Source organism: Dermacentor variabilis, chromosome 4, assembly GCF_050947875.1.
Source record: "Dermacentor variabilis isolate Ectoservices chromosome 4, ASM5094787v1, whole genome shotgun sequence".
NCBI classification, from domain to species: Eukaryota; Metazoa; Arthropoda; class Arachnida; order Ixodida; family Ixodidae; genus Dermacentor; species Dermacentor variabilis.
Genome location: NC_134571.1, coordinates 190,280,772 through 190,306,660, shown reverse-complemented (window position 1 = coordinate 190,306,660; position 25,889 = coordinate 190,280,772). Strand labels below are relative to the sequence as shown.

Sequence of the window (25,889 nt, the reverse complement as noted above, 5' to 3'; positions counted from 1 at the left end):
TCTCTGCAGCTTCCAATTGGTCCTCAACGGCACCAAGGGCTAGACCACCGAGAGAGGAAGCGGCTGTTTCGCTGTCAGAACCAGTAGACGTCTGCGCCGCACCTGCTGAAACACGTCGCTGCAACCTAAGGTAGAGAAAACACACGATTGTATAGTATAACAGAAAACTGCACAACTTGATATGGGCTCATCCAGCATGCGAGGATGACCATGCACAAAGACGAGGAAATCCACAGCATAACACCGACAGGATATCGCGGTGTCGACTCGGAGCTCATTCTGTGCATTTTACCCTGTTGCGGTTGTTACAGTACTGGCCGAATTTTTATTAAACACGGTATTAAAGCGTACTATCGTCGGCTACATATGAACTTACCGCTCCTATCTCTCTAGCTTCGTTGTGGGCCCTACGCCATCTTCTCTCCCGTAGCAGGAACGGAATATCGTTGGAATGTAGGCAGGGTGGTGGGCAACAGTACTCTTCTCGTTACCCACGAAATGGGCACTACAAATGCGTGTTTGGCCCTTAGCGGGTTGCCACAGTCCACCGTCCGCACAAAAAAAAATAAACAAAGAAACGAGGCATTACTTCAACTGTAACCATGGAGAAAGCCAAAATCAATGCAAGAAAATGAAATGGCCACTTGTTTACCTGGCTTGTCGCACTGCTTTAATCCACTGCTCCTGTCGCTACTTCTCGTAGGGCTTCCATGGAAAGCTATAGAACTTGACGCTCTGGACTTTCCCCACAACATTTCTATAGCTGTTGTGGCAACTATACACGCAGCAATAAGCAGTGCCACCTTTTTTCTTCCATGATTCGGTGTCGTCGGAACGAGACGCCATGCTGACTGCAGTGAGGCAGGCTGCTTCGAGACGACGGGAAACTTCCGCCACGTTTTACAGGTGGCGCAACTGGTTCGGTTCAAAGCTGCAGCACACGAGGCGTATTGTCCTGTCCAGCAGCAAGCACACCCGCCGGCCCTGCCTCCTCATGTCGCAGTCAAATGACCCAACGCACTCGGAGAAAATGGCCCGCATCGTCCAAGAGTGGCTGTTGACGACATATTTTACGGGAAGGCTCCTACTACCTTTAAAGCAACGGGGCCTTGCACTCTTCCCAATAACTAGCGGTGGGCGCTTGTCGGATCCGTCCGCATTGGCGCACAGCAGCATGATCACGCGCTTCTTACTGTGTTTCCCACCGTGGCAACGCTGACCTTTCATTTTGAGGGTTTTTGACGGCAGCATCTCGTAAAACAGGCCTGTCTCGTCAGCATTGTAAATGTCACACATGGCATAGTCTTTCCACCATGCCAAAACGTTTGTGGAGATCCAGGCGGATGCACTGCCTGTGTCTGCCGATGCCAACTTGCCAGAAAGCATCTTGCCGACAATGTCATGGCGGGCCTTGAATCTGCTGAGCCAGCCTGTGCTCACCTTAAAATCGTCAATTCCCAGCAGGCAAGCATAATTCAGGGCCTTCTGCAGCATGGCATTTCCAATGATAGGTATGTTTTTGCCCTCGTCTCGACATAGCGTTGTCAAGATCTTCGTGCGCCGACTGTATCAGCTTCTACCACTTGGCTGATGTGCCCAATGCAAGAGCTTGCACTATTGTCTCTTTGGACTTCAACATGGTGGACAGCGAACTGGGAGAAATCCCAAACTTTTCTGCAACGTCGCCTTTCTTCTGCCCACTTGCGACTTCGGCCAGGATCTGAGCTTTATCCTCCAAGAATAAAAACTTTCGACATGGTGCCGTACGCTAAAACAGAACGGCTTATTTGAGCAATTCGAACGCTGCTAGATGTGCACAACATGAACTGCTAATTGCCCTTGTAGCACCACGACCTACTGTATAAAGAGCGACTTGTGCATCCCGTGGTCGCCTATGGCAGCGTGTGGCCAAAGAAATACCATGTGATCATTGAGTAGGGACCAAGCGTGCCAGTAGAGGCCGCCAGTGCTCAACCTTACAGCAACTCCCGAAACGCTCCAGCCCTGCCTTCAGGAGTACGGCGATGACGGTAAAAATTCGCAGAGGAGCTGCAGTAAACTCGGAATTTCACATTATAGACAGGGTGCAGCCAGAAAAATGTGCGGCAATACATGCAAGAGGCACTAAACCCAAGATATTTGGTATCTTGGCTGTGCAGTGCAATGAAATTTGAAATTACTTGAACGCGTGGCTGCTAGGATTGAAATAGTGTAATCCCTTAGAGCTTTTTTTCCTCTCATTGTCTGCTAAAATGTTGGTTAGTGCTGTGGTGCCAATATGGTCTTGTGCGCACTTTCCGCGCTACCTAAGGCCTGAGCACGCCCGCACTTCATTCTCCCATAGGTTTCGCTAGTCCTGAGCCGGACGCAATGAACACACTACGTACCGCTTTGCAGGGCCCACGCGTTCCTTTGCTGCATTCGGCACGTTTACTGAAGTGACGTGCCGTTGAGAGCACGGCAGAACGCGAGTAGTTTTAATTGCACTGCATGCCACAATTGTAAAAATGTGCTGTTATTGACGTATTTATTTACGCTGCTTTGCCAAATGATAACGAAAGTCTGAGCTTGAAAAATTCCAAGGGCGCTTTATTGTGCATACAGATATCATACAGATAGTCATACATATACAGATCATCATACAGATAGTCACTACACTTTAAGCGCTTTTCTGGAGTTGGGCTTTTTGTTCAAGATTTTTCTCTTTGCGTTGCCCTCAGTGAGCAGCCCAGCGAAATTCGTCAAAAAGGGCCTCATGAACTTTTTCACTTTAAGTCTCACAAGTTCCATTCTATGGGCCTCCGAGTGATTTTTGTTGCACACAAACAATGGGTTTTTAACAATTGAAGGGAGTACAACTTCTCCAAACTTTATTAAAGGCTTTGGCCCTTTCACCAGCACTGCAGCCGCTTTAGAGGCAGCACCGTCAAGGAGAGAAACAAGGTCTACAAAAGCCAAAGTGGGGTAGGAGAGCCCTCCTCTCAATTCTTGCAATCAGGGCAGTGGTAGATGAAGTGGAAGTTGGTGCATGTAACTTATAAATGCATCCCAAGCAGTCAATATTATCTTGAACAGCCCTCACCAGGAAGCCAGCAATCAGAGCTAGCATACTTGACTTCAGGCTCTGTTGTGGCAGACCTGGAAATAAAGTGTGGTATGCTGTAAGAAATAGGTAATAACAAGCTTTTTCAACCATTGGTTCCTAATATCGGTCACGGGAAACTCATGAAATGAAATTCCTCTTGATGCTCGGCCGCTTGACTTGCACAACGGCACGCAGCAGTAAACCATCGTGCATGAAGGAAGCCGCAAACGCGAAAGCCGGCACCCACAGGGCTCAGAATCACAGCGTCACTGAAATAGAATCTGGTAATCAAGATCTAGCCACACCAACAGATCACCAAGCACTCAGCAATCGACTGTTTCGCGCACGTGGATTTGCGTCCTTCCGTGCTCTCGCTGACAATGCTTGCTGCCCATGCATGCGGCCGGCTATGGGGTGGGGGTAGGTGGGGGTGAGCACTAGCGCCACTGTTCGTGGTGGCGGTTTGGAAAACTAAAATAAACCACACAAGCAAAAGCAAATCAACGGCACTGGCGCAGTGCCGCACGCGCAGGTCGCCTCTTATATAGTAGGTCGTGAGTAGCACTAACTACGCACCGACCAGCGTTGCCAGATTGGAAAGCTGGCACGACACCAGAAACTCGCTAAAATTTCCCCAGATTTCACTAGAAACTGAAATTGCCTTAAAATGCGCAAAAATGACCAAGAATTAACATTTGTCAAGCACTCATTTTATTATTGATATAAAATCGTGATGAGAAGCCTTTATTCATCACTTGAAGCATCGCAAATGTCTGAATGAAACCAGCATAGCATATTGTCGACGGTGGAAATTCTTAGACGATGGGAGACAAAAATACGCATGACATAAATGTAGTTCGCATCATGGAGCATGTCATGGATCAATCGAGCTTTGTACCTTACTTCTTGAGTACCTTCTTGCATGGCTAACGTAAAGTAAGCCTTCAGCTCATTCCAATGTTTGATAAATCTCTTGATGACACGCCCTTGAACAAGCCATCACGTGCCAGATAGCTTCAAAAATGGCATGTGGCAAGACTTCTTGTCACTTTGTGCTTCCACTTCTTGTTCTTTCATACCTTCAAAAAGTTCTTTGTAAGCATGGCATCAGAGTGTACTGTTTGAAAACCATGCTGGGATTTCAGTTAGGGGGTAGCCTAGACTAGAAGGCAATGTTTCAAAAGCCTTTTGCACACAGAGCACCAATGAATGGCATACACACTTGTTCAAGATGCAATTAGGCAACCCTTCCTTGATCCGTGACCAGACACTGTTGTGTTCACCAACCAATACAGCAGCTCCATCACGGGCAATGCTGACACAATCCCAAAGGCACATACCATACTCATAAAGTCAATCTCTGACAATTTGAAAAAGTGCCTCAGCAGTAGCATGAATCACTGGATAAAGCCCCAGGAATGCAGTCACAACTTCGCCAGATTTTTCGCTAAAATACTAGGTGCAGATTGCGAGCAACTTTTCCACCGTGACATTCGTGGTCTCATTCAGTATCGGAGAGAACTTCTTGCCTTTGATGCCAGCCATAATTTTGTCTCGAAGAGAGGGGGACAAGACAGAGTTGATTAAAGCAGTGCACTTGGTACAGTGAAGACGTAGGTGCTCAAGAAAGCTTCCTTTGCCATTCTTTTTATCACTTCCCCTAAATGGTCAATCGCGAAGGTAGGGCAGTGGCAGCAGATTGTAAGCGCTAACTCCCCAACTCTGCACGTTTCAGGTCGTCCGACAGGTTCAACTTCCTTGGGAAATTCAGCGTCTGAGAAACTGATGCAGACTTGATAGCTACTTTGTGCTGAGCTCCCTGTGCATGTTTGGTTAGTGTGCTGTTGTGTGGTCGAAGAAATTTTCGACATAGCTTGCAGAATAGAAGCTTGGTGCCTTGTGATGTCGCACTTGTCAGCCATGGGAATTCTTTTTCCCAGGATTCGAGGTACTTCCTGTTGTATTCATAGGACTTACGGACTCTTTTTACTGTCTTGGTGCAGTATGGATCACTATCTCCCTTCGGAGTCGACTTGCTTTGACTGTTCATTGCGACAGCATGAAGCGGTTGAGTCTAGAAAAAAAAAATCAGGGCATTTGTGACAAACGCTACTAAAAAGCAACACAAGTAAACAATTACCACCAATCTTACCAAACCACGATGTGGTTTGCCTGCGAAGTCCCGGGTGGATCTTAGGCCACCAATTCCATGGAGGCTAAACGCCTTTATACTACACAACAGCCTTTTGTGGCAGCAAAATGAGCGGAGCATCCGTACATGTGTTGGCTGGCCATTTGACGCGTTGCCGGTGGCCCGGTGTTGCTCTTCCCGCACTTTCCACGGTAAATTCATTCCTCCGCTGGAACAGCTGGTGCCATCTATTGAAACTTCTTATAACTATACGTCGGTTGAAATGCAGTGCTAGCATAAACCCTAGCTACAGTAAGCTTTAGTTCATTGCACCCTAGCAGTAGCACAGCAACACAGGGATTTCATGAGCAATAGACAAATACAAATATAGGCCTTAGAATCGGGCGGCCACAGACGCTACCTAGGGTTAAATGTTTAGATGAGCAGTGCCAGTAGACGGTAATTTCGGTAGAGTGGTTTTCCCCAGATATCCCTAGATTTTGTCTGGTGTAGTAGTTTGCTGGCCTGGCCACCAGGAGCTCTAAATTTTCACCATATTTCCGAAATCTGATTGCCAATTTCACCAGATGGCAATGCTGGCACCGACAGCGCCAACATGCAGCATGGACTGACGAGATGACTGAGCTTCAGCTTTAGATTGTCTGTGGCTAAAAAGTTTCAAGCCAATCCCAAAGGTAGGCCAGTCTCATCGCCGTTGCCATCGAGCAATGGCGGCCCTTATGCTCGGTCATCAGTGGCAGTTCCTTATGGTGCCAACACGTGATGATAACATTGTAGGCGCATTTTTATGAGCAAAATGTTCGAAATTGCGTTTTCTGCATGGCAAATTAAATTTAGAGCCTGGAATTACTTCATCAGATTTCGTTGAAGCGGAACGGCATAAGAAAAAGTGTTCGTTGTGGTGAGGATATTTATGCATTGACTCCTATGGGCAGCTGACGGGGAACCGAGAATTATTCATTGTACCGGAAATTTCGTTGAAGCGGGGTTCGACTGTACACGTTTTGATGATACTAATCTGCATCACCGCCCTTGCCACTGTGCATAATGCAAAACCTTAAGATGCGAACATTTCAATTTAGTGAATGTTGTGGATGAACACCAATTAAAATGTTTTTACAGTGCATCTTGAATACCTATCTGTATTCTGATGATTGCCAGTTGCATGTGTTCAGGGCTCACTGACGCTGGTAATGTGTGGAGTGTTTGCATACAAAGTACCGTGACATAGGAGGGTTGAAGAATAGTATTTTTTTTTTAGAAGTCCTGAAAGTTCTGCTCATTCCTGACATGACATATGTTCCATAGTCTTTACACCAAATTTCTTCACACTGGTGGGCTCAGATTGGCATCATGGGTGGAAGCATAGAGAAAAAAAATTTCAACAAGAGCAGATGCTCCCATAGTATAGTGAACTAGAATACTTTCTAGTGGCCCGACCGCCTCCCCTGAAGAGGGCCTGAAGCGGAAGAAAGATGCGGCGGTGCTGCAATCGACCGCACTTGAAAGCGCGTCAGCTTCCGGGCCATCGGCTGGCCGTCGCGCTGCTATGACAACCGCTTCGTCCATCGTTTTGGGCGGCTTAAGTTTGTCACCACGAAGTAATGCAAGGCTAGCAAGGGACAAAATATTTCGCTTCCGATTTCTGTTCTTTGCTTCTTTGCAGCTTCGTTATGAATGTGGAAAGATTCAAATAGTGTCGCTTGCGCACATTGTAGTTGTGGAATCGTGTGGCAGGAGACATAGCCGCAATACTTCACATCTCGTGATGGTATTCGTTGCAGTTTGCCATGGCTTACTATCGCACTTTTTTTTCCATGAATGTGCAAAACGTAAAAGGAATATTTGCGAATGCTTACCGGGATTTTCGCAAGTGGCTGAGCTGGATAGCGGGCTGCAATATATACACTTCGTATGATACACCTCTTCCCACTAACGGTGCACTTCCCACAAATTACGTGCCCTAATTAAGCTTGTCTCGTCGCTTTCAAGATCCTTTAATGACGACATAAAATTTTTTTCTATGCTCAACATGAAATCGCCTACCCCGAGATAGGAATGCATAAAGAAGGTAGTTTGCCACAGATAAAATGCAATGACGCTTAACATTAATTGTTTCCTTAATATGCTTTCTCGCGACGTTAGAGGCTTGTTCTTGACGACTCATATTAGCTCCTGTCCGTGTATCAAACTTTAGAAATCGCTGCGGCATTTACACTGAGTGTTGCCGATGTTCTAATTTTTCTTTTTGCGCCGGATTTGAAGCGTAGCGCACTGGAATATGCTGCATTGTATTAGATGGATGTTCTAGGTTTCTTGGTGACATTTCATTATCTTTTATTACCATTCAGTACTTTCGTTTTTAGATTTTTGCATCTCAAGGAATTTGCAATGGATTTACCACTGCTATCTTGGTATGCACAGATGGCTGGCAGAGTTACGAAGAGTAAACAACCAAGTTGTCGTGTAGCACACCAGTGCACATTTATTTACAGAACATGATCGCTTTTCAGTTTACTGTCGAACGGCTTGGTATCATTACCGTCACATCGACTAAGCTTCAAGTGTTGGTGCGAATTTCTGCACGCGGCATCACGAGACTTGTTTAACCCTTTAATATAAAAGTGCATCCTGGTTACTACATAAAATTCAATCATGTTAGCTGTCAGAGTTTTTCTGTGTTCCTTACATCCAATAGCTGCGATTTCTTTGCTATGTATGACAGCCAGCAAATCCATGATGCTGTCTTGGTGCAGCCTGTTGGAGCTGAAACGGCCTGTAAATATGTCCTCGAGGCTACTAATGAACTTGAACAGTGTCACCGAGGGATAGAGCAAGCCACCAAAGTCACAAGCTCTTGTGAACACCACTGCATTCAACATCTTCCCTTCCGAGGCAGGAAGTAGTAACTCATTTGTGCAGACAAGGCACTTAGACTTTAAAACACACTTCCTTGCCACCTAACCAGCTGCATAATATGTCAGTCTCGAGTCTTCTTTGGAGATTATAGCCATGTCCTTGTTCAGGCATATCACCGACTGCAGCTTCTGCTGCTGCAAGGTCTCCATTGCTGAGCAGCATCTCAATCAACTGCTGTTTATGTGAAGCTGCCGGTTGGTCATTTACAGTCATGAGCGAATTTATGACGTCACTACCTACATTTGCACCAGAAGTGCTCTTGGCCAGATTGTAGTAGCTCAAGCAGTTGACTGTGGTCAAGAATTGCTGCGGGGTAGGATGCGCATTACAACCTGAGGATTGTCTCACAATGCCAAACAAGTTTTCAATTTTGTCTTGACTAAGACGTGATGTCATGACATAGGAGTACCCCACTTCAGAAGTAACATACTTCAAGAGCTCTAAAGTGCTGGTGATGGAGACTCGGAGGCTTTCTGCTGTTGAGTCACTTAAGAAATGTTTTTTCTCGGCATGCTTTTCCCACAGCGTCATAAAGTCCAAGAAATCTTCAAGCTGATGTACTTTTGGTGAATTTGGCTTCAAAGCTTCAGCAGGGAACTGTGATGCCATGATTTCAATCAGAGACTGCATTCTCCTGCACAAAAAGAAACCAAACAGAAAAGTGAAGTAAATAAAAATAGGAATTTACCGAGTTTCCAATGAAAGCACCAATATATACCTGAGTTAAACCTTAAGGAAAGAAGTTGTTGAGTAAATTTAACTCACAAATGCACTTTCAAAGTTGGAATTAAAGAAATGTTTGATATAAATTTCAGGTTTGGTACAAACCTGAAAAATTTCTGGGTTGCATCAATTTTTCTGCAGTGCGATTCCACTTGTGCCTTGTAGAGCTGAAGTCCTCTCAACGACTCTGTGCTGAACAACTGGAAAGCATAGGCAACTTGCATCTTTTCAAAGTTGTTTGGATCGAGGTGTGTCCTTGTTAGCCGAGGCAGTGCCTTCATGGTGAGATTATCTGAATCGAGTTCAAAAGCTCTCTGAAGCGGCTCCAGTGATAACTGAAATGAAAGCAATGAATTATTTAAAAAACACATACAAAATGCAAATGTCTAAAACCCAATAAATACTACTTCCTAATGCAGAAATATGCATACCCTTCCATCTGGTGTGTTGAAGCTTGTTTGCAGCAGTCTGTTGCGGATGTTTTTTACTAAATAGGGAAAATCCAAGAAGTGGAGGGATCTTGTGTCATCCACAGGATGTGTCCTTTTTCCGGATATTTCTTTTGAATTTCCTTTTATGCACATTATTTTTCACATCTTGCGATTCCTGGGTGCTGCATCACATGTCACATAGTCAACAAAGAGTCCTGCTTTTTCTGCTAACAGGACAGCCTCAAGAATAATTTTTGACAATAGATCTCCTTTCACATTACTGTTTGTCGCATATGTGCCCAAGATCTGAGTCCAGCTTCCGGTCAGAGGTACAAACATCACCACAAGACCATGGTTGGAGAGGACATGTTTTAGAGCGCAGCTCTTTGGCGTCCGTTCCTGGGTTTCGCGTCGTCGTCGGCGTTGTCGTCGGCCTCGTAACCAGCTCCGCCCCCCTTTCATCCCCCCAGCGCTAGCAGCGACCGACTGATACCGCTGGATGCTGCTGACGCTGCTAGAGAGTCAAGATAACGTGACTGCATAGAACACCGTCGCCGCCATGCAGAAAGAGGAGGAAAGGGTCCCCCCCCCCCCCCCTGTTCTTGTGTGGCGGATAGGGTGCTCTTCAGTTGCCGACGCGCCGGTTATTTCACGTAGGCCCCGGCACGTCGACGAATACGTGACCACCTTCCCACGGCTAGACCTGGTTCTTAGCGCTGCGGAAGCGAGGGTATCATATTGTTTGTGTCGGCATCGGCGGCGTTGTCCCTGAAACCAACTCCGCAGCTGGGGTTGACTCACTATCGGCGTCAGCGGCATCAGTCAGTCGCTGCTATCTCTTCCCTCCTCCCTTTATCGTGTTGTCCGCTTGCTGCGCGCGCTTCTGCCCCCATCGTTTGCCGCTGGGTGTACACGCCGCCCCCCTCCCCCCTCTTCCTGCGAGTCTCCGGTTGTCAAAGCGCCGGCTCGAACTTAATTCCTTTCTTCGCTCCTCCTCCAATGCAACCCCTGTGCGGTGGCAATCAGAGAGCCAGATCGGTGGCGGCGGATCTGTATATGTGCACCGCCCGAGCCGAAATTGCCGCTGCCGTTCGCCCTGTGCGGTGGCAATCAGAGAGCCAGATCGGTGGCGGCGGATCTGTATATGTGCACCGCCCGAGCCGAAATTGCCGCTGCCGTTCGCCACTGCGAAATTATCTGCCAGTTCTTTCTGAGCCATGAGCGAGACGACCGATGGAAGTCCTCCGTCTGCTGCTGCTGCTGCTGCTGCTAAACGAGCTGCCAGAGCAGAGGCCCAGCGCCGTCGCCGTCAGAATCCAGAGGTGCGTGCCACCGAAGCAGAAGCTTACCTAGTGGAGTCTTTGTTAAAGGAATACGTGTGAAAAATAAAAAAAAAATTCTGTGATAGCGCATACATGTGTTGCTCGATTTCTTTGCCTCAATCTATCGAAAAGGTGAAACAGCTTATTTGCTGCGCTCAAATTTCGCATTAGGAAGTAACGTAATCGTCGGTAATTTTTTCTTCTTTTGGTGTGTATGGCCCCAGGTCAACGAATCCAGCGACTTTACCAGCTGTGTCAGAAGACAGGTGCTCCGAGAGCTTCATTTCATCAATTACTAAACCCCCATGACATTTGAAGGGGTCCATCACAGATGTCTTCTCTTTTAACATTTTGAACAACTTTTCATTGAAGCCAAAGTTACCCATGTAGTTTGATATATATACTTCCGTAAAGTCGCCTTTCCTGGAAGTACTAAGATGCATTGCCTCCGAATGTATTCATAAAGCTTGGGACTACGCATTTTCAGCAAGATGCATTCGAGCATCCATTCCTTGTTATAGTTGATCCCTCGTGTGCTCTTTCGTTTGGCAGCTTCAAAGCATTGTCTTACAGCTAGTTGCTGCTTTGGAGACAAGCATTTTAATCTGTCTTGCAAGATCTTCTCGGTTGTGGCTGCAGTGGCATTTTTCATCCTTGAAATGCTTTCACTCAAGGTCTCTACTTTCGATGCCAGCCTCTTGAGATTCCGATTTGCAGCTCGCAGTCGGTGGGATGTTTTAGAGCTTGGCTTGGGAAGTTTCTTTTGCAGGCAACATTTTCTTGTTTGAAGAGCTTTACGCAAATACTTGCAACGTAAGCAAGGTTGCCCTGGAACAAGACATGAATTGCCTTTTTATTATGTGCAAATCAAATTATTCTAGACTTAAATACTGCTTATGAAGAGTCTAATTAAACACTACATTTTGGATCACGAACAGAAAATTCTTCTAAGGTGGAATAAAATACCTGCCGATTTTTAAAAACTATGCTAGAAAAGATGAGGAATTATTACAAGTAGCTTGAAATAATAAAACAAACTGGCTTTAACTTTCATTATATCCATTCAAGTCATGCCACAAACTAAGCAGAACAGCTGTGCCAAAATTGGACTCACCTTCTTTTGATGATTTGCCAATGCAGTTCACGCTGAAGAAAGTGCCTCCCTTTATTTCTGATTGTGTCTGAAGACCTCTCGTCAATTCGAGCGACATCGACGCCACTTCCGCTGCTCCGCAACATATTAGAATGCTAGCTGCTCTGTGTAGCACATCTTCAGCTTGCTGAATCGACACAATATGTGTTTCTTCTATTAGCTTGCCCAAAAGATGTACCTTGCACTTCACGATTCCTTCGATTCCAGTGTTGACAAACACTGTTCTCGCAACTGTAATTTCACTCGTGGGCGCATTCAGTGCACAACGCACGTAGCACACACCAGTAAAATCCAGGAACTTGTGCAGCACCCATGATTTTGTTGGAAGTGGGAGTCCACGGAGGTTGGCAGCGCTAACAATGTCTGCCTTGGCAATATCCGCGCACTCTTCACTGCTCACTGCAGCCTCCGCACCATGATCACCCTCTTGATGACACTGGTCAGTGCGGTAGGCTTTACTGCTGGTATCACATGGCATCTGTAGCTGCCATCTTTTCCTCTGAGGCCTCGGAGTTGGAGTGCACTTGCTCAAATAGGCGGGCAAGTTGGGCAGAAGGGTCGGGACTGCATCAGGAGCAAGTGTTAGAGTCCCCCTCGGAATTCTAACTTAGGTTCCATTTATCATGTGTACATAATGCCTCAAAATGCAAGTGCAGTTCACAAACAGCACAATCAGGGTCGAGCGGCTTGTCAAGCCTGTGGAGATTTCGCTGCCAAACAGGCCTTTGTTGTTCATCTTTCGGAGCCTTAAAAAGCAATAACTTACGGTCCTGAGCTGTTCATGCGTAGCCAGTTGCGCAGCCTGGCACATAACAGTGGTTTAACCTCCGCTTGGGGGGCATCATAAACACTGACGCCGGAAAAGGCATGAAAGAAGCAACACTCCACGACGACAACGACAAACCACGCGCAGAAGCAGAAGTGGCGCACACTTGCTTCAAGTGCGAACGACGACAGCGCCACCGCTACTTTCTTCCAAAGCAGGTATGTGACGCTCAATAGAAGGCGCCTCCGCTCGAGCCACTGTAAATATTCTAGTACACTGTACCCATAGAGCCCAGCGGCCGAATTGACTGCAGTGCACCAAGTGGATGGTATTAACACCCTCCGGTTTCGGTATTGGGCACTCGCTTTTTGAACGCCAGTTGGTACTTGCCATGCCGGCTCCGCTGAACGGCGCGGCATTTATTTTTTTTCCTTTCTACTGCTGAACCACACACGGCCTTGGCGCAGAATCATTTTATTATTTAGTAAAAATGATTGCGAACAATCTTTACAAGCCTCCACTGAATCTGTGTCACGTGCAATTTCATAAAGAAAATGCAGGACATCTTCTGAAATGATGAAATGTTTATTTTGCTCTATATAAATGCTCGTTCCAGGCTTTCTGTGCATTCATCCAAAGTTGTGGCACCGGGTAAGCAGCAGTCGTTGCCGCACGAAGCTCCACCAGACGCCATCAGCTGAAAAAAAGTAAATTACAAGCATGTATCATTTGGGTATATTGACTTAACAGGGATATTGCATGTAGAGGCAAAACGTGCATAAGTGGTGAATGAGCGGCATTACAGATAAATTAGCTTTTACATACATTTTTTAAAAGATAGACTCCTCCCATGCAATGCCATAAAATCTGAAAAAAACATCTCATTTTCAAGCATCCCTCTCTTCTCGGGCATTATTTCCTGCACTTTAAGAGTGCAAATATATGGGTGACTGTGCGTTTCCAAAACAACTTGGCCTCAGTCGACGCGATAGTATGCCAAGTACACAGAGGGGGCTACAACACAGGCTCTCAGCCAGATCATGTTACGTGCTCGCAGAATGCCTTCTAGTCGCACTCAAGACAGATTTGTGGGTGCAAACTCTGTTTTCAGTCGCTCAGAAAACAGAGTTGTCAAGTTCTTGAGCTCCTCGGCGTTATCTTTTACGCCTCATGCTGGTGCAAGCAACACACGTCCCTGTTATCACTCTTGGCAATCGTTCATCACGTTTTCGACAAGTGTGAGTACCAGAATAAGGTATATGTTGTTGCAGGGCCATAAAATGCATCACAAACTTGTCCCACTAAAATTCAGTACACACAAGACTAACTAACCACGGCCGGCTTGCTTTTTTGCTAACAGCTTCACAACCCCAGGCGCGGCGAGCATGCCTCAAAAGTATCCCCAAAAGTTATGAAATACAGCAATTTTTGGGGTCAGAGAATGCGTCACGAACTTCTCCCTGTAAGATTCGGTGCATGTGAAACTAACTGCGGCACACAGCCTAGCTGCTTTTCTCTAACTGTGCCACTACGCCAAGCACGGCCACTCTGCTTCAAAAGTACCCCACATAGTAGCGAAATTAGCTACAATAATGTCTGGGGTCAGAGAAAGCACCAAAACTTGTTCCGCTAAGATTCAGTACACGTGAAACTGCATCACATGGCCTAGGTGCTTTTTGTCATAAAGCCAGGTGTGGCGAGCGTGCTCAAAAATTACCGAAATAAGTTATAATAATGCTTGGGCTCATAGAAAGCGCCGCAAACATCTACCAGTACGAGTAATTAACTCGAATTTTCTAGGCCTGGACGGCAGAGCTGTTTTTCGATAACTACGTCACTACATACCGTATTTACTCGCATTATGATTGCACTATTCTGTCAAAATTTTTTTTTTCATCCCACGTTTGCTGCGGGATGACAACAGGTCAACAAATAGGCAGCTGCCACTGTGTTTAGTGCGGGACACCAAAACAAAAATGGCGGCCGGCAGAGCAAGCTGAACGCACCGAACACGATTTTTTTTCTTCTCGTGAGTATGTTACATGCATTGAAACAGTTTCTCCTGTATCAGTAATGAATAATATCATTAATATCGGCAAGTTTACGGCAATAACGTAGCCATGTCCACTTTGAGGGGACAGATGGGCGCACTTAGCTGCCAGTGACATAGATAGAAACACATGGCCGGCATGCTGTGGAAACTGTGGCATCTGTCTTCACTACTATCCTAATAAGGCACGTTTCTGCCAAGGGTGGGCGAATATCTTAGGTGCGTTACAAGTGTCGGCGTATGAATAGGGTACACTTCTAAATAGTGTAAACGTGGCTACTATCGTTGCCGCTCGCGACTTGTTGCGTGCCCACGAGTGCAGATAAGAATCAAAAGGCACCTTCTTTGTTGTTGTTGACCACAACCATTATAAAGCCTACACAAAGTAAAGGCAAGTTTGGTTGTTCCTCTTTTTGTCATGGAAGTGCGGAAAGTAATGAAATGGGGCATCTACTTAAGAATGTTTGGTACGTGCAGGCCACTTGGTTTGTCTTGAAGAGTCGTTTGCTTAGCGTTCGACAGATGGTAAGCACGATCATTATTAGCTAGACCTGGCACACGACATATCGCTGCGGCAAGTTCAGGGTGCGATCATACATGGAAAAAAAAACGAATTTTGACGACAAAATTCAGGGGTGCGATCATTATGTATATAGATATGGTAAGTTCAGTTTTGTGCAATAAGCCTAAATGTGCTTGAAGTGCGTCGCAGACTATCAAACAAAATTCCCCACCTTGCTGTAGTGCAGTAGTGCAGCGGTGCTGTGTAGAAATGCAGACAGAACGCAAGAAAATGCCGGGAGCCCGACAAATGGGCTACATTCAAAAGAGACAGGTCGCTGAGCAGGCAAGCTTCACATGCGCAGACGGCCTCGCTTGCTTCGGTGGCATGTCTGGCGAATGAGGCATGCATATAGCGTGTCTGGTGTGCTGCTGTGGTGCCGCTAGCTTGTTGCTAGGTGACGCAAGAAAATTAAGTCGCGAGGTTTAAGTTCATTTATACGCAAAGCTTCTTAGTTTTAGCAAGAAAGAATAAAAAAATAACACATTGTCTGTAAGTTCATTTCACATTCTTTTTTTTCCGATGCTCGCTTGAAATAACGGATGGAGTTGAAACTAGGCATGATGTGTTTCCTGTTGCCAGTTTTTGCTGAGTGTCCCCTCTTGTTGAATTGTGGAAGCCGGAACTGCGCTTAAAAAAAAAAGAGAGAAAACACACTAATTCGTCTTGTCTTTACACTGAGGACAAAACCACTTCTTTGCTCTTGGCTTTTGCTTGAGTCCAAGACAGGAGAAGTGGAACCACTTGTACTGGCATGACACACTGTCACAAGCAACCATTCTTCCAGTGTCTGGTACACGGCAGAAACAGTATTCCACATTGTCGGACAGCTTGTTTTCAAGACTGCTTTGTTGCCTCGTGTAGTAGGGGCTAAATAGCGCGGGTAAAATTACCCTCTCAAAAAACTGCTTCAGCTGAGCAAATATGTTGATGCAGAACTGCTCGTCACGTCTTACTGTTCCAATGTGTAAGACATTTGGTCCCCACACCACAAAGTCACAGAATTGAACCTGGCATACAGTCAGCTCGGTCTGGATTTGATAGTAGTAAGCGTGATCTGTCTTCAGCTTAAATGTTCCACTGGTATTGCTCAAGCATGGATTCTGGGTGGTGATCTCCTTGGCACCTTTCAGCAAAAATTGGCACTTCAACTACACGACACCTTTCCTGCAGCAGCTGCATGAGACGATTACATCTGGTGACGCACCGATAAAAGGGTAAGCAGCGCAGAGGTGCAAACCAGACCTGCGGCACTGGAACTCGTGACGTTTGGTGGCTTCCTTATCTGGGGGGTGTAAGCTTGGAAAGCATCTCGTTCATGGTCCAAACCCCCTCATGACGGCAGGGACTTTGACGGAATTTTTTTCGTGGTAGCATAATGACTTCAACAGCGATATGCTGGGGCGTTCAATATTTGTATGGCAAACCCTCTTCATTACTGAAGCTGTTACTCTGCCAGCCCGATAAATAAACCAGTCTGATGAGTTGGTCTGCTGTCTTGTGGCAGCCTCAACTGACTTTATCAGGCTCTCTCCGGCTGAAAATTCAGATAGAACGTTCTTAGCCTTCTTCAGAAGCACGTCAAGGTCATCAGCCAAGTTTTGGTCACTGTACAACTTTCTTAAGTGAGCAGGCTGGGATCGTACAGGCTCCTGGAAGCTTTCGCAATATTCTGGCAGCACTGAAAATAGTGTGGGTACAATGTTGGTGGTTTGGAAAGCTCTATAAAGGCCTCCAAGTTCCTCTTCTGCTGGCGGTGGGATGTCCGCATGTTTCTTCGGTTCGACCTCTGTTTTGCTGCTGTCTGTATCATTCAGCTTTCGCTTTTTCATCCTGGATGAAGTGAAATCTATATCTTTAAGCCTCCTGAACTGTAATTTCTCTAACTATGCAGGAGGCCAGATGTTGCTGTTTGAGGTGGAGCTAATAGCATTCTTCATTCCCACACTAGTCTCTGTGGCATACAAGCAGGCTCCGACATGAGAGCATGCCTCTCCTGCTCCGGCCATACAGGTGCAATGGGCTGTGAGCACAACACCGCTTTCTTGCATAAGATCCATGCATGTAGCGGCCGATCTTGCATCCTTTGTGAATGGTTCACCTGGAAAGGAAATTTCAAGGTACAAATCAACATTGGGCACATCTCTGCATGAACTCGCGTCACTGTTGAACTTGTCGTGCACTAAGAACCGGGAACAGCAACAAGCTGAATCAGTTAAGACAAGCCATAAAAAATCGTGTGACGCGGTAGCCAGTACTTAGACTGGATGGCAAATCTGGGGCGATCGCTATTTATTTCTTCACGCGTGACTTTATTTTTTGTGCATTTACTCTTTTGGTTTCCAATCTGAACAAAGCATCAACAGTTCCTATCATATGCGCGTTAAAAAAAAAAAAGGGGTAATCTGAAATCGTCAAGGTACATGTGAAGAAACGGAGTCTAGCTTGACAGTTTGTAAATAATTCTTGATGACGTGAATCGTTACACTTTAAAACTTGTGGAATGAATTAACATTATTTCTCCTTCTCTTTCTTTAAAAAACAGCTTATGAAATCTTGCTACTTACCTCTCCAAGCAGAAGCACCTTTTCACCTTGCAGCTGTGTTTCAGATAGACCCTTCACCCACTCGCTTGTAAAATAATTATGCGCTTTGTTAGAATTAAACGCCTTCATCTCCTCAAGGGTCAGAAAGTTTGCAGAGAAGACAAGGTAATTGATGATGTCACCGTAACAAATATCTGGGAATATGCCGACATCACATGCCATTTCCATTCCCAGTCGCAGTGTGAAGGGGTCAATGTTTTCACACATGCGTACTTTTTCTGCATACCGCATGCACTCACACCCCATGAGATCCAGAGGGTAGGTCACCTCCAAAGGCTGCTTACTGAGAATTGATGGCATATCACACGAAAAAAAACACCGCCAGCGACTGTGAAGCAACGCACATGGCTGGGCCGCTGCACTGCGCTGGCTCCGCATGGACTGCACCAACATAGCCACCACAGCACGCGCCGGCGAGCGTGACGTCACATGCAAGCCATGTATACCTGCAGTGTACTGCCTACAATGTTTACTGTATGGGCTACACATGTAATGTGAACATCACCTTCGCACAGTGGCTTTATGCACTCATTAAATGATTTCACCATATAGGCAGCGTTATCACTTACAAAGCCCGTTACGTCCTCAAATTCAATTCCGTACTTCATCAGTGTTGTCGTTACAATGCAGCCTATCACAGACGAGTTCACTTCATCCACGAATTTAACTTCCACAAGTACAGGTTGTAGTGAAGCACTCGCGCATCTGGCTGACTGGACGAACAGCACGTTCACAACTGATTTTGATCGGTCATCGGTGGTTTCATCGGTAATTGCTGACACCGTGTTACCTTGAAACATAGCTTTCAAAGCTGTTCCATGCTTCTCAAACAATTCTGGAAGTCGGCAGCGGAGCGGCGGCGGATCCAGGCACCGAACCGCCATTCCGAACATGTGTCTGCAGAAACGTTCTCAGTTTTGGATTCTCCACCTTCTCCAAGGGACTATTTGCAGATATTGACACATCCAGGAATTTGAGCACAATGTCGTGCCTCGCCTCATCAGCGGTGATTGCAGATTCCAGCGTTTGCAGTCGGCTTTGCTTTCTCGGCGTTCCTGAACCCTCAGCGCCATGTTCTGATGATTCCTCACCACTTTTTCGCTTGGAAGAGTCTTTTGCTTCTGCATTCTTACGATGACGGTTGCTCTTGATGTGCTCTTCAATAGTTGACTTGCGCCAATGGTCGATTGCTCTCGCACAAACTCGACAAAAAAGGACTCCTGCATCTTCGTAAAAGCTGCCGTTCTTGTAGTATTGAGCACATTCTTTGGCTGTCTTCTGGCTAAAATGAGATCCTGTGGGAGCCATCTTGATTACCAACTCGAAACACAAAGCAAATGGTAAAATGACGCACTTTCTGTTGAAGCAAACATTGGACAGCTACGGCTGAGCCCTTTGATTCAGGTGACGGCTGCGCCACCTAGCCAAATTTTTTATAAGGTGAGAATATTTTAATATCAAAGTAAATTTCATCAGCAAAAGGTGCTGAGGCAATAGAAACCCTCTCACTATTAATTACTAAGAAAATACTACTTTTCCGTCACCTTTGGCAGCTTTCACTTGATCTGTCATTTTTAAGATGTGTAGCGCCATCTTGTGAAAACTGCAAGAAATCGCATTTCCGTGAAAAAAACATCAATTCTGTTATTTTTCGCGGAATCACGGAAAGCTAGGGCATCTAGCCATCATACATGTTAGATGAGAGGGCGGAGGAAAAACTGCTCACAGGCAGCTTGAAGAGCCCACAACTCCTGGTCCGTTTACTTTGGCAAGCACAGCAACACATCAAAGGTACACAAACAAAACAAAGCAGCTGCTGCTGTTGCTACTGAGTTAAATATAAGTACAGAGTAATGATCAAACAGAAAGGGATTTTAATGACAATACAAACCACAAAATAACATGAAGTCACTGCGAGAGGAAGTATCCAAAATCAAGGACTACACATAAGGCGAAGATTCTGGTAAGAACAAGAAAATGAATCAAAGCTATCTAATTTGTAGGTGTTCAAAAGAGAAGGTAATGTGTAGGACAAATGCTGTTGTCTGGTAGTAAGATGAGGAGTATTTACTAATCAGTTTTCTGCATATCTAGTTGGGTAGTATGGTAATTTGTCTTGCAAACTTGCAAGAAGTTGTAAACTATTGAGGTTGTCTTATTTCTGTTTTGAACTTCACGCTCGATCGGTACTTGTATAAGTTGTGTATACTAATTATTCTGGAATTGTGAAAAAGTTGAGCTGTATAAGATCGGTACAGTGCATTATAAACATGACGAACAAATTTTATCTGGAAAAGATTAATGCGTTGCAGTCTAGAGGGCGCTGAGGTTCCCCATACGAGTTGACTGTAGTTGAGGTGAGAATAAAAAAGGGAGTTATAAAGAAGCAATTTAGTTCGTGTTGATAGCTGTTTTAATCAGCCTATCATACTGGTGATTGGGGCTATCTTTGTCATTAGATAGTTTATATGATCATCCCAAGACATATGACAAGAGAAAATTACGGCCAGACATTTGAAACTCTACAATATCTATGTTACGGAAGTTCATTACTATGGTTTGGTGTGGCGGAATGATTTTGTTAATCGGTCGGAAAATGACTGCCTTAGTTTTCTGTTCATTTATACGCATAGAGATTTATATTGCCCATATTCCTAGCGCAGTCAAGGTATTGTTGCATGTGGATATCATTTCAGAGATATTTTTTCCTGAGAAGAACATAGTAGCACCATCTGCATAAATAATAAACCTTACATTAGGATTTATCTTTACAATGTCGTTAAAGTACAAATTAAAGGGAGAGGCCTTGGTATGCTACCTTGTGGTACACCGGTTTGGATAGATTTAACTGCAGAACAGGAACTAGTTAGCTGAATCGCTTCCTTTCTCTGGGATAAATATGACAGTATTAGTTGTAAACCCTTACCGTGAACTCCATATTCATGTAATTTTTGCAATAATATGTTGTGATCCACCAAGTCGAAAGCCTTTGAAAAATCAACAGATACACCAAGTGCCATACTTTTTTTTTCAAACTGTTCAAGTATAAATTCTTTCTGTGCAAGAAGCGCCAGTTCAGTTGATTTTATTTTTGGTGAAGCCCTATTGATGTGAAGTAAGCAGTTCGTACTTGTTAATGAATTTGGATCAATGCAAGTGCAATAATTTTTCAAATACCTTCGAAATCACAGGTAGTATAGACACCAGCCTATAGTTACCCAAATCGTTTCGGTTGCCTTTTTTATATGTTACAGTTACCTTTGCTCTCTGCATTTTTGTCGGAAAGACCGCTGTCGTTATGCATGCACTAAATATGTTAGCAAGACTTGGTGCTATGATATCAGCGACATGTTTCGCAGGGTGCACCTGGAGGTCATCGATATCACGGCATGTACTGTTTTTTATGCTTTGTATCACAGATATCTCCTGAGCTTCCGCAGGCTGCAGAAATATAGAGTCACTGTTCGGGGTGTTCATGTATTGTAAGGCGTCAGGCAAGCCACTGCTTGTTCCAGTCTTACAAATGAAATTGGTAAATGCATCAGCTAAATAATTTCCAGATAATTCTTGGCCATTGACTTGTAGTTTCGAAGGCGGGGCATGAAACTTACGGCGGTGTCGGAGCATGTTCAGTTGAAACCATACATAGCAAATCATGTCTGTCATGTTCCACGCTTAGAAAAGAAAGGTGGTACTCTTTTCGTGCGCATCTCAGTCAATTTATTTCGGTGTTTTTTAAAAATGGCTAGGTCACCAGGCGTTCGTCTACTAAGAAAACGTTGGTAAAGCTGGTCCCTTATTTTCATTTCGTGCCTTAATTCCGTTGTTACCCATGGCTTCCGTATTTTACGACTTCTGTGGCGAGACTTGAAAGGAAAATGAAAGAGATATAACTTCTTAAATTGATCAAGAAATACATTATACCTTTCATTTGCATCAGCTAACTGGCTTTCATTTGTCCAGTCAGCCTTTAGAACCTCATTTGCGGAACCTGTAAAGCGTAGTATCTGTTATTGTCTGATAGTACATTTCCTCATTATTGTTTGTCTGTAGTCTGCTACCATTCACACGAAGGAACACAGGCAGGTGGTCACTGATATCGTACGATACCATTCCAGATTTTGCTGTACATAGTTGTGAGTTTGTAATAAGAAGGTCTAGCACGGAACTAGACTCAGTGGTGATTCTAGTGGGTTAAATAGGTGGGATAAATACTTCACATGTCTGAAAGAGTATACAAGGCTCTCGAAGACCTCCAAAAAGAAATTCTTTCATCAGGATCTACTGAAAATAATGAGCAAAAATCCGCAAAAATTCTGGAATCTGATTTCCCCTTCTAGCTATCAATCGCACAACATATCTCTTTCTAACCCGGATGGTTCGCATGTGTCGCCTGACGAACGTCCTGATGTTATGAACTCTTACTTTTCTTCGATATTCACTCATGAACCGCATCATAACATTCCGAACTTTTCTGATCCCAAATTTTCTCAGATGCTGCCCATTACAGTTACGGCGGAAGGCATCGCAAAGCTGATCGAAAAGTTGAAATTATCAAGCAGTCCCGGCCCCGATAACATATCTGCTAAAGTGCTCAAAGCAACCGTAATCCCATCAAGTCGTTTACTACAAATAATCTTTACCCAATCCCTCAATGAAGGCGTGCTTCCAGATGACTGGAAAGTCAGCAAAGTAGTTCCAGTATTCAAAAGTGGTAACCGGTTTGATCCTTCAAATTATCGTCCAATCTCTTTAACATGCATTGCATGCAAACTAATGGAACATATAATTTATTCCCAAGACGCCCTACACCTTGATAACAACGGGTTCTTTTTCGCCAATCAACACGGTTTCAGGTCTGGTCTTTCTTGCGAAACGCAACTTTTTGAATTTACCACCGAGCTTCATTTAAACCTAGATTCATTATTTCAAACTGATGTAATATTCTTAGACTTCTCAAAGGCATTCGATCGTGTTCCCCATCTACGACTTCTCTGCAAACTCTCTTCTCTCAGCCTACACCCGCAAATTCTAGCCTGGATGAAATGCTTCCTCACCGACTGCCCTCAGTACACCGTTATAGGTGGATGTTCTTCAGCCTCAAGCAAGGTATTTTCTGGAGTTCCACAAGGATCAGTCCTTGGTCCCCTTCACTTTCTCATCTACATTGGGCTTCTTCGATTTTCCACTTCTGGCTACCCGCGGGCTGCCAGAGCCAGCCAGAGCGTCTTCGTTTTTCTCGGGTTGCTCCGCCCACCGCGCTACGCACTTCCGCCGGGCGTTCGTTTTGCTCGCGCTGGACGGTTCTGGCTACCCGCGGGCTGCCAGAACCTGCCAGGACGATTTTGGTCTGGCTGCTCTCTGGAAGTTCTCTGGCTAGCAGACGACTAAAAGAGGCGATGGGCGCTCGCCGCCATCTTTACGGGGACTTCACGGATTGCAACGCGGGTGCTTGAGGACTTAAATTTACCTCGCTCAGCCAACCGCCTACGGTCATCTTCGGATTTCCTTAACTTCTAGCGTTTTTTAGGTACTAACGCACCGTTCCGCATCGCGAAGCGGTGTGATACGAGCCGTGGTGAACCGTTCGAAGCTTTTGTGTGCGTGTCCCCAGCTGATTGCTCCTTCGCGGCGGTGAACAGCGCGCCGCGCTCTCATGCGTGCATGTTATCTGCATCGTGTTCCACGCAAGTTGTAGACTCTCATTCACACATTGCGGTACATTTTCGGTTCGTCTTTCTCTGGTGGCGTTCCTTTTCACATATCTCGCGTATGTATATCTCCTTTCTCTGCAGTTAGCGAAGGCTTTGCAGCTAGCCCGTGTTCGCTCCGTCTCTCCGTCGTATGCTGTGGCTGCTCGAAACCGATATGTGTTCGAACTGCAGGCCGTTGATCTAAGAATACACTGATTGCACTCGGTACATTTAGACACACGTACATTGGCTTATTGCTCTCATGATTGCGACCAATGTTGTTTTTCGTGTGAAACGTTTCGCTCGTCACAGGCGACGTGCATTTTCATGCGCCAGCCGCGTCCCTAGCTCCTTAAATGAGAAGCACCATCAGCCACAACAAACTTTATGAAATCGAAGCCCAAGCAGGTCGGCGCGAAATTTTATGCGTATGAGCTAGACGTACCCGATAACCTGCTTTTTCATGTCTTGTGATGACACAACGCCAACTCATCAATGTCGCCGGTGGCCGACGTGATCGCTGCGAGCAGGGATCCTCCAGCTATCGCTTTCGAGTATACAATCACGATTTCGCGTCTTGTCATCCGCCGCGTCGGAGGCCATCTGTTGCGCTGCGCAAGCGAGGTTGGCCGAGTATGCGTCCTGCGCCGAGTCGCGCGAAAGTGATCGTATCCCTGAATGCAACAATATATTTTCAAGCTGGCAACGCCTAAATGGGCCGACTACGCCGAGCGCGCGCCGGCCTCGACGGGCGCTGCCATGCTGGTAGCATGTTTACATTTGGCCAGCTGTACCGGCGTTCGATTTTGCAAACTTCGGGCAGGTTCGGGTTGTCTTGGGATCCCAGCCCATGTGACTTCCTGTCAGAACCGGAACTAGCTGGCTGACATCTGGCTGCCAGCGGGCTGCCAAAACTCCGGAAATCGAAGAGGCCCATTAATGACCTCCCTTGTGGTATTTCATCATCCATACGCCTCTTCGCGGACGACTGTGTCCTTTATCGTCGAATTTCTACTGAGTCTGACCAGGCCCTTCTTCAGAACGACCTGCATTTAATAGATAACTGGTGTACCAAATGGTTGATGCAGCTTAACATTCATAAATGCAAATTTATTCAAGTTTCCCGCAAGCACACTAACATCACCCATGAGTACTCATTACGCAGTCAACATCTCGCAAGTACAAACGTATCGCTACCTCGGTATCCTAATCGCTAGCAATCTTAACTGGTCGGAACACATCACGAAACTGATCGCCGACAGCTCTAAAACACTAGGCTTCATCAGAAGAACATTATCATTGTCACCCCCTTCCGTCCGTAAACTGGCATACGAAACTTTTGTTCGAACAAAACTTGAATACGCTTCCGCGATTTGGTGTCCACATCAAACATATCTAATCAATGCAATAGAATCGGTCCAGAACCGTGCTGCTCGATTCGTATGTTCAAAATATGACTACAAAACCAGTATCAGTAGTATTAAGTCATCGCTCAATTTACCCACATTAGTCTGTCGACGCAAGATAGCACGTCTATGCTTATTCCACAAGTTGTACTGCCATTTTCAACATCTGCACAAATCACTTCTTCTATCACCAGCACGTTCGTCACGATGCCTGTTCAATTCACTCAGTTTACAGCGCCTGTATGGATCAACTGCTGCCTTCAATAAATCATTTTTACCCACAGCAATCCAGGAATGGAATGCACTCCCAGATGCAATTGTCAGGGAGCATGATCCTGAAGAAATTAAAGAGCGGTTGCTTTCACATTTTGGAAACTACAATTGAACGATCTCTCTTTTCATTCCAAGTGTTGTTGCATTTGAAGTTGCCTGTACTCCTATTTTGTTTTGCTGCATTACTTAACCTGCGTTATTTCAATTCATTCTTGATGTAACATCTTTGACTTATGTATATCTACGACTCCCCCCCCCTTATGTAATACCCTGTAAAGGGTCCTTAAGGGACCAATAAATGATGATGATGGTTCAGTGATTACATTGTCGAAACCATTGTAACTGGTAACAGTACTAAAATCTCTTGCGCGTTGGTCATTAGAACCCATATCAATGTTAAAGTGTTCACCGGCAATTAGAACAAAATTATTTTCAGTAATAAAAGTTAGAAAAGAGTCATAAAATTCAAAGAACTTAGTAACGCTGCCATTCGGTGGATGGTAACAGACAGAAAGTACTGTTTTGCCCGCATGCAGTGTAAGCACTTCAAAGTCAGACGTCATCAGGCAATAACGATCCATAAGCTGACATTCTATATTTTCCTGAACCAAGACAGCACCTCCGCCCCCTCACGCATCGACTCTGTTTAGATAGAATGTTTTGTAATTCTCAAGAAAGCTGCAGAGTGCCGTGAGGATTTCTGGTTGGGCCGTTTGGCTTAACAATCTTCTCCCTTAGAAGATGGATG

The 25,889-nt window shown here is 45.3% G+C and overlaps 1 pseudogene; it reads right to left on the bottom strand.

Annotated features, from left to right (window-relative positions):
• Window positions 1-18,194: 18,194 nt before the first annotated feature.
• On the bottom strand, window positions 18,195-19,077 carry LOC142578477 (uncharacterized; annotated as a pseudogene).
• Between the last annotated feature and the right edge of the window lie 6,812 nt (window positions 19,078-25,889).